Source organism: Humulus lupulus, chromosome 1 (genome assembly GCF_963169125.1).
Source record: "Humulus lupulus chromosome 1, drHumLupu1.1, whole genome shotgun sequence".
Taxonomy (NCBI): domain Eukaryota; kingdom Viridiplantae; phylum Streptophyta; class Magnoliopsida; order Rosales; family Cannabaceae; genus Humulus; species Humulus lupulus.
Genome location: NC_084793.1, coordinates 148,288,587 through 148,298,334, shown reverse-complemented (window position 1 = coordinate 148,298,334; position 9,748 = coordinate 148,288,587). Strand labels below are relative to the sequence as shown.

At 36.7% G+C, this 9,748-nt stretch overlaps 1 long non-coding RNA gene across 1 annotated transcript; it reads left to right on the top strand.

Annotated features, from left to right (window-relative positions):
• Window positions 1–8,789: 8,789 nt before the first annotated feature.
• LOC133819895 (uncharacterized) lies at window positions 8,790–9,177 on the top strand. The gene is made up of 2 exons (XR_009886469.1): window positions 8,790–8,926; window positions 9,094–9,177. It is a non-coding gene; the product is annotated as an uncharacterized LOC133819895 (long non-coding RNA).
• The last annotated feature ends 571 nt before the right edge of the window (window positions 9,178–9,748 follow it).

Below are 9,748 nucleotides of genomic sequence, written 5' to 3'. Positions count from 1 at the left end.
ATTTTCTATTGATTGATTAATTAAATAATTATTTAAATCCTTTATCAAATTAATTATTTATAATTTGAACCTTGATTTAAACTTATTAATGAATTTAGACACCAATTTGTCTTAATTAATAAATCTGCCATAAAATCTCTTTTTTTTCTCTAAATCGTATAACTTTGTGAAACTATCCAAAATTGACTTGGTCAACTTTGATAATTCTAATTGATAATTAAATCAATTAATTGAGACTATCTAGAAGATTTTATCAAATGTACAGTGGGGACCATGGGCCTATGAAATCAAACTCCAATAAGTTATCATAAATTTAACAAATAAATTTACTAACTTATTAATTCCTCGTGACTCCACTAAAGACTCAAAATTTCACTCTTGAATTCATAGAACGCTCTATAACAAATAAAGATAGGTTATTAATTATCCATTGTTACAACCATAATTGTCACTCAATCCTCTATAGACGGTCTACAATGAGATGGGATTAAAATACTATTTTACCCCTCATTGTATTTTATCCTTAAAACACTTAGTTCCTTGAAAATAAAATTTCAGTAAACTAATATTAATTATCGAAATGAGATCTCTATCATTTAGCACCTTGAACCAAACTAAAAGGAAACCATCGTTTCACTTCTTCACCAGAAGCTACAGATGTTCATATATATGATTAACACTCCCACTTAATTATACTACCGAGTTCCCAAGATGTAAGTATGGGCTAGTCCGTAGGGTAAGCTGGTAACGAACAAGTCAAAGAACTCAAATAATACAATCAGTTAGAATACTAACCAATTAGAATTGAGATTGAATTAACCTATGGTCAACTATATGATATGAATATAATAGATAATAATGGTATGTTTACTTATCCTGTCTACTATCAATATCAGTCCAGTCTGATGTAACAAATACATCTGACCTTATCTACTTTGCTAATGTTTCGGAAAGAACATAACACCATGGAGTGTAAGTAGATCCTATCGTAGATTGGCATGTCGGTATAAATCCTATGCACTATCTAATCTTAGGACTAACTTCTGTTTGAACATATAATCATATTTATATTCTGCTGTGATTACGTCACTATAAATATGATTAGCTATATGCTCAGGATTTAATAGAAGTATATATCAAATAATCATGAAAATAAAACATGTGAGCAAAGTGATTGACCAAGTCAAAAATTGATTACTATTATTTTATTGATAATAAATGAGATTACAAAGAAATTAGGTTTTAATTACGGCATAAAACCCCAACAAGAACTCAGTGAGAAGTTTGAAGTGCTTGCCACCCTCATCGATATGGGCATTGTAGTATTCAACGACCAACTTATGCTTCTCGAAGTCTTCCCCGTCATAGTGTTCTTGGAAGACTATGAATCAAGGTACCTTGACTGAAGGGGAATCGAGCACTTTAGAAGGGATTTCCTTACCCTTCTTGGAGGATTCCTCATCTTAAGGGGAGGAGACCTCGAGGTCAATGACCTCAACTAGAGCCAGCGTCCTCGGGATAAGGACCGGTGGAGCAGCTGCAGGGGCTGCTGAGGCCACTGGGCTGGAGATGCACCAGCCGAGGGTGTGATCACCATAGTTGACGCGTCCAGGAGATCTATCTGAGAGGGTCCTAACACCCTTTGACGCTTCGACCTGACCAATTCAGAGAAGCCCATGCTTTCTGCACAAAGGAAACAAACTGGTTAGACCCTTGGAATGGAAGGAAAACAACAAAAATAAGTAAAAATGCGTGCAATACTAATTATAAATCTCCCCGGAAGCCCCACCACAATCAGGCTCCTCAGAGTGGAGGACAAAATGGGCGAATTCGTGGTTGATTCAACCCATCTACTGCATCAAATTTGTCTCGTATTGACAAAACCAAGTGGCATACATGGTCGACATCTCGCCAAGAGGCACATAACCTTGGCGTGTCTCTTCCACCCTAGATGGCGGAGGAATACGTCGATGAGGTCCTGATATTCTTGGTGCTTCTCCTCGGACCAGCGATGTCCCGAGATTTACCCAAACTCATGGTCGGGACTAGTTTTGTAACATCCTAAATTACCTAATAAGTCTTAGGACCTTGATTAGGGGGCTAGGATGGCAAATTATTGAAATTATGTGTTATGTGATATAAATATATATATGTGTATCATTACATGATTATGTGAGTTATATTATAATATGGCTTAATATGCATGTTTAAATGTATTAAATATGCATGTGGGCCCAATTTTTATTAAAAGGGCAATTTTTGTAATTTGGCTCGTTACGGGTATATTTGGCATATATGTGATATATGTGCGAGACCACATCATTATGTGGATAAATTTCGATTATTCGACACGAGACAATCCTAGTGAGCCAAGTTGCGGTTTAGTCATAATGGGGTCAAATATCAGGCTCGAGGCGAGCCTATGGGTAACTTGGTAATTTAGTACATTACCAGGATCAGGTGATGGGGAAATTATTTTGTAATTATTTGTGGATATGGGAACTAACAGGAATTATAAGGCATTGATTATGATTAACGGGATTTGTGGCAAATGACAAAACTGCCCTTGACCCTAGGGGCATTTAGGTCATTTGTGCCTAATTAGAGGCTTAAACCATAGGTTTCTTCAGCTAAGGGAAACCTCAAAACAGAGCACTCCCTCCCTCTCTACATGTTTCTCTCTTTCTCTCTAAGTTATTTGGGTGGTGCCTTGGAGTTCTTGAAATTTTGGAGGCTATAGCTCGGAATTTGGAAGCTTGTGACTAGGAATTGGTATAGAATCAACTTAAGGTCGTTCATAGCATCCAAGGTAATGATTTAAACCATTGTTTCCCTAAGTTTCTGATTTTTATGGTGGTGTTCTTAGTGTTCTTGAACTTCAAAAACTCAAGTACTGATTTTGAGTATTAGTGGTGTTTTTATTGTGATTAAACTTGGGTTTTTATGAGGTTGGTGTATTGATGAGGTTTTGGGGTTAAATTGTAAGTTTGGATGATGTTTAGAAGAGGTTTTGGTGATTTGAACTCGGGGGAAAACGCAAGGGAAGAACTAGAAAGTTATGGGCTATAAGGATAGCGTCCCAGCACTATCTTGGGTGCCCCAGCGCTAGGCAGGGGAAATCAGGTATGGCTCTCTGACTTGGATGGCGCCCCTGCACTGTCTTCAGCTCCTCTGTGCTAGTCCAATTTCAACAAAACCCATTTTTAGGGCTTGGGATGACTTTGGGGGCTCGGGGGATGATTTCACCACCCTGTTGGGTGGATTGGAAGTCCCGAGAGCACGGGAGTGGTTCCAAAGTTTGTTTGTAAGGATTGAATCTTATGAGATTATTTATGGTTATGAATAGGTTACCACTAGGGCTTAGAACAGGATCATGCTCGAGGGTCGTTCATATTTAACTGGTGCTTGGACCAAAGGTAAGAAAACTGCACCCGGTATGTGATACATGTGATTATGGCTTAGCCCGCATTGTTGAACAGGAAAATGAATAAGGCATGAACTCCTGAGAATGTGCATGATTATGATTATGCTTGTGATTATTGATTAAGCATGTTGAATGCTTTGTATTTGGATATTTGATATATGATATATGTTGGTCTGCATTATCTTATTTAGTAAAGCATTGACTTATCAGTCAATCACGACAATAGTGTTGAGCGCTGGTGATAAAGCATTGACTTATCAGTCAAGGACAGCAATAGCGCTGGTCGTGAAGCATTGACTTATCAGTCAAGGGCGACAATAGCTTGCTGAGTGCTGGTCAAGATGGTTATGCTTAACCAGGAGCGTATCATACGCTTGACTGGCCTATTGTTCGTGGGAAAACTAAGCACCAGGTAAGCTGGGCCAGCTCCAAGCCTGGTTATCCAGAGGATAAGGCAATGGGCCCCGGGGTGACTTAATAGTCCCATATCCTAGGCTAGGTCTGGGCCCCAGACTTTACTTATGAATCAAGAATGGCATTAGCACGCTGAGTGCTGGTCGAAAAGGATTGACTTATGAGTCACGGACGGCCTTAGCACGCTGAGTGCTGGTAAAAAAATATTGACTTATGAGTCAAGGACTACTTTAGCACGCTGAGTGCTGGTCAAAAAGCATTGAGTTATGAGTCAAGATGGCAATAATGCGCTGAATGCTGATTGTTATTGTTATGCCTAACCAGGAGAACATCATACGCTTGACTGACCTATTGGTCGTGAGAAAACTAGAGCACCAGGTACGCTGGGCTAGTTTCAAGGCTGATTACACAGAGGATAGGGCAAAGGACCCTGGGGTGACTCATTAGTCACATATCCTAGAATGTTGAACCACGGTATGACTTATTAGTCATAAATTAGGGCATTGAGCCCTAGTATGATTCCATAATCATGTTATTTGGGGATTGGACCCTGATATGATTCATTGGTCATTTTTCTTGGGCGATTGGCCCCATATGACACTGTATTCATTTATATGAGTGGTATGCATGCATGAGTCGGCTTATTACTGCTAGGCATGCTTATTATGATTTGGTAATATGTTATTAACTGCTTATGAGCATGTTGAAGTTTTATTGTTGAGCCTTGGCTCATGGGTGCTATATGGTGCAGGTAAAGGGAAAATAAAGCTGGACCATCCTTGAGTTGGAGAATTTAGGCGATGATGTGTACATATGCAGCTGCTCAACCACCACGACCGAGGGTTTAAAGAAGAACTAGGGTCAAACCTTATTTTGCCATTTAGGTCGATTGGTTGTAACTTTTCATTTTAATTAACCTTTTTGAATGTATTTTGGGATCCCATGTATGAAGTAAAAGTTTTAGTGAAACGATGGTCCCTTTGACCAAAATTTTTAACCCTAAACTGTTAATCACCTTTAACTACACGGTTATGGCCAAATGACTCATTTACCGAGTTTAGCACTATTTAAAATACACACTATAATGATCCCTGAGTAGTAGGGCGTTACTACTTGGTATCAAGGTGTGCCAAGGTTAAAGGTTCCTGAAGACAAGCTGGGTAAGTACACTCATCACTAAAGACAAGCTCCACTTAGGGTATGGTGACTATTTATGTGGTTATGTTTTTAACTGCTTAAATAGGACATAAATGCTTTACTTCCATGCCTTATTAGGAAGCATGAGATATTCTGATAGGGCTTGGCCCTTGACTATTGATATTATTATGTGCTTGCCTGGTTAGTTGATATATGAACGCTTTATCTGCATGCTAGAGTTAAGAGCATGAGATTCTGTTGAAAGAGCAGGGGTTATTGATTTATGCATGAATGTTATGGGCATGTATTTTAGTACCACAGTGCTATGTGAATGTGGTGTTGTTTGATTTTCCCATGGGGAAGGCTTTTGAACGTGCTCATCATGCATAATGGGTCAAGTTATTGACTCCAAACTAAATCAGAGGTTATGTACCCAAGGCAGTTGATGGGACCCGGTGGTATTTATCACTACACCAAATACCCCTTTCCATAATACATGAATATAATACTATTAAAAAATTATTATGATACATCAAATAATAAAATAATAGGTGGAAAAGAAAAAAAATTGGCGGTACAAAATTTTTGGAGCCCGCGTATTCTATCTTCTATCTTCTACCTTTTACTTTTTTATTTTCCTCTCTTTTTTTATTTCCAAACCTCTAAACAATATTTTATCGCCTGCTATCATCGAATGTGTTTCCAAGGAAAAAATATCTTGTTTGACTCCTACGATCATCGACGGTGTTTCCCATCGCCTACGGTGTCTCCGAAGTCAGCCCACTGCTCTGTCTACAACGATCGGCTCTTCAGCGTTTCCAGTAGTTCGGCTCCGTCTTCGAAAGTTTCAATCACGCATGTGGTTATTTATTTTGGCGTGTGTGATTTCGGGGACCATTTTCTCTTTTTTGGGTTCGACTTCGTTTTCTATATTATGAAGCAGGGGAGAGAGTTGGGCTATGGAAGGTGATGAGCATCGCCTACTTTTGGCGTGTGTGATTTCAGGGACCATTTTCTCTTTTTTGGGTTCGATTTCGTTTTCTATATTATGGGCAGTGAATTGGAGACCATGGAGGATTTACAGGTACCTGAATTCACTTTGTTTTTTAGTGTTGTAAGCTAATTTGTAGTAGTTACTATTTTTGCTTAGACCAAAGTGTTGAATGGATTGGATTTTATTATGATTTATTTTGCAATAGTGTTTTTAATTCAAAACTAGCAAAACAAGCAAGTTGATGACCCTGTATAACCATATTTATTCTTTTTTCTTCTTAAAGCTTCTTCTTTTGTAGTTACTTTATTTTCGTAGGCCAAAGAGTTCATTGGATTTGATTTGATTTGATTATGTCAGTGCAAGGTTGGAGTTGGTGGACATTGACATTATGATTTATTTTGCATTAGTGTTTTTGATTCAGAACTAGCAAGCAACTTGATGACCCTCTATCACCATCTTTACTCTTTTTGCATCTTAAAGATTCTTCTTTTGAATTATGTAATTGAAACCTTTTGATTTTCCATGATGATGTTTAGAAGCTCAGATAACATAACATGTCTTGTCTAGAGATGCATTAAATCTATTCCCTTTAGTTGATGGGCAGTAATACCATGAAAACTCTGTTTAGCTTAAATGCATTAAATTAGAAAGGTTCTTTGGCTCAAATTTCTTCCTGGTCAAGTGTTAACAATGATATATACTAAATTGACAGACACCTTAATTGAAGAAAGTTTTTTTTTTCTTTTCTTAACAAAGTAATATGGTTAGATATGATGATATGATATATGTTGGTTATGTACTTTTTATTTATGTAGATGAAAAGAATAAGACTTGTAAAACCTTCTTTGTGTTCTTTAAGAGTTGTGTTACAATAATATGTTTGTCCTCTTTTCTTTCCTCATACGTGTGCATGTGTTTCAGTTGGATCTTTGCCAGAAAATGGCCGAACAACTTGCAAGGACCACAGTTAAATATATTATGTGGCTGTAATAATGGCTGGAACTGCTCTATTGTTGGCTTTTTATTCAATAATGCTTTGGTGGAGAACACAATGGCAAAGCTCAAGTACGTATTTCATTGAAATTTATTTATATTTCTCTATGTGACAACCTTACTATTTCAACATCATTAATAAAGGCTAAGATTTTGTTTTTTAAAAAAAGTATATGACCATTAGTTTATTGTCCTGTGCCTAGAAATAACTTGGTCTTAATCATTTGACTTCATAATTATAGTTTGTAGGCATTTATATTTGGTTCTTCTACGAAACATTTTGCTTGCTATTAACAATGCTTTCATGAAATTTTGGTTTGTTATGACAATAAGTATCCCAATTGTGCAAGCACGAATGTCAATGTGTTCATGTAACTTTGAGGGGTGTAAAGAAATATAAGAAGTTTTCAGATGTGAGGGGTAGCAGTTAGCCTTAGCATGGAAAAGTAGAGAATACATTTTTTTTTATCTGATATCTGAACCTGAGAACAAGTATGTTTTGTCCAGTAGTGTAATTTTGTAGTCAGCTTAAATAGACTGAACTTAATATGTTTTCGATCATCCTCTCCTCTAATTGCGTGAACTGAGAGAGTACGTGCTGAATTTGATTTGACCTTTCAATTAATGTGCAAATAATTTTCCTACAAGTTTCATTGGGTAGCCCTTTGGCTGGTTTCCTTCTCCGATTTGTTAAGGGAATGGATGTCTTTATTGCATTGGTGGAGTGTGCTTTTCCTCTCTTCTAGTCAATACAAGTCTTTGATTCATCATCATGCAACAAAATATAAAATTGACATCATATTTATGGTGTAGCCTTGTTTGAGATTTGGGAGCTTAGTACTATATTTTATCTCCTGGATGCTAGAGGGCTAGTTAGATTCAAAAGAAATCAGTTGGTAGTTTTAGCTTTCCAGCTAATAGGACTATTTTCACCTTTTTTTTTTTCCTTTTGTCATTTTATGCACTGTCTGGAAATTCAAGGTTATGATTTTTCAACAGATAATGAAACATGCTACAAGCTTAGGTTGATAAAAGTTGAAACCAATTACTCCGAAGTAGGCTAAATATTATATTATTCTGCTCTAATTCTTGAAATGACATTTTTGAATTCATTTATACTCCAGTTCCTTCTATTCTTGTTCCTTTTCAGTCTTGTATGGTTTAGCAGACGGGCTTAAAGGAGCTTATCCTTAATTAGACCTGTTCAGAAACTTTGTTTTTAAAAAAAAAAAGACCCTTTCAAAAACTTCAATAGTTTTTCAAATGGCAAGTCTTAAGTGTAGGAGGAATAGAAGAGAGGGTGGGGAGTCTGTAGTGCATTTAGAATTATTGCATTGGGTAAATTTTTGTTTACATTGGATTTAAGGTTGAGCATAGCTGTAATGTAGCTGTGTATTCTCTTTCTTGATTAATACAAATATCTTCTTATTAGTGAAAATAAAAAGAAGGTTAGTTATGGATTCTTAGCTCACTAGTTGCCCCTGCTATTGGGGCTGGAGAAAATGTTCTTTGTTGGTCTTCTGGAGGAAAAGTGTAGAGAAATGTTATAATATGAGGTATTATTGCTAAGTAATGAGATATGCTCTATGAAGGTTGATCAATGTGATGTGTTAACAGTGTCTGGTCCATTCAGGTGGAAATTATATTAAATGGTTAATTTGCCCTGTTAAAGCTCTGTTACATTATTGTGATGAAGCTTTTGATAAATTATATTATTTTTATGTCTGGCCAACTGACTTCAGAAAGTTTCACTCACATTTCACTGAATTTTACTTCTATAGGAGTTGTTGCTATTCTTTTACTTTTAGTTGTTGCTCTTCATTGTGTGTACGAACTTTGTGCTGTGTATGTTATAGCTGGTTCAAAGGCATCTCAGCGGTATTCGCCTTCTGGTTTCTTCTTTGGCGTATCAGCAATTGCCTTAGCAATTAACATGCTCTTTATCTGTAGAATGGTGTTTAATGGTACATGCAGTTCTCTTGTCTGGAGTTTTGGTCATTTGTTTCTATGTTTTCTGCTTTTGCAGTAGCAATTGAATCTTACTGGTTATTAGTTCGTATCATTTGCTATCATTTTTTATTTTCTGAGTTGTTTGTTTTTCCCCCTTTTTTAAGTCTATCTGTTTGCACAGGAAACGGCTTAGATGTGGATGAGTATGTAAGGAAGGCATACAAATTTGCCTATTCCGATTGTATAGAAGTGGGTCCTGTGGCTTGTTTACCAGAACCACTAGACCCTAATGAGCTTTATACTTGACAATCTAGCAGGCAAGTCATAGTATAACCTTTATTTTACTTACTTGTCCTATGATTATTTGTACAACAGTTTTTATTTTCTTTTTTGTTGTTGCATGCAGGTTCTGATCTGTAGATTGATTGATAGGCCTTTGCGTCCAACAATGCTGAAAGGCTTCTACCATGAAACTCAGATACTTTCTTGGTGCGTTAGCATTTACTTTTAGTCATTGCAACAAATATAGTCACACAACATGTATTATTACAAGTACTTAGTTTAATACAAAGAAAGAAAAAAGGGATCAAATTACACAAACAAACTAGGTATTAAATCTCTAAGAAAAGCCTCATGGCTGGCTACATCCTGCTGTTCTATGCTTTTTATGTGTTGATAATTGAGTAACACTTTTATTTTCAGAATAGGTCAGTACGTTAGAGCTGTCTTTCTACATTTATGCTTCGTACTTCCTAGAAATTTCATGATCTTCCTATGCATGCAGGTTCTGAGTTATGATGGTTTGCACTCTCCAGATGCTTTGGCAATCACAGCTG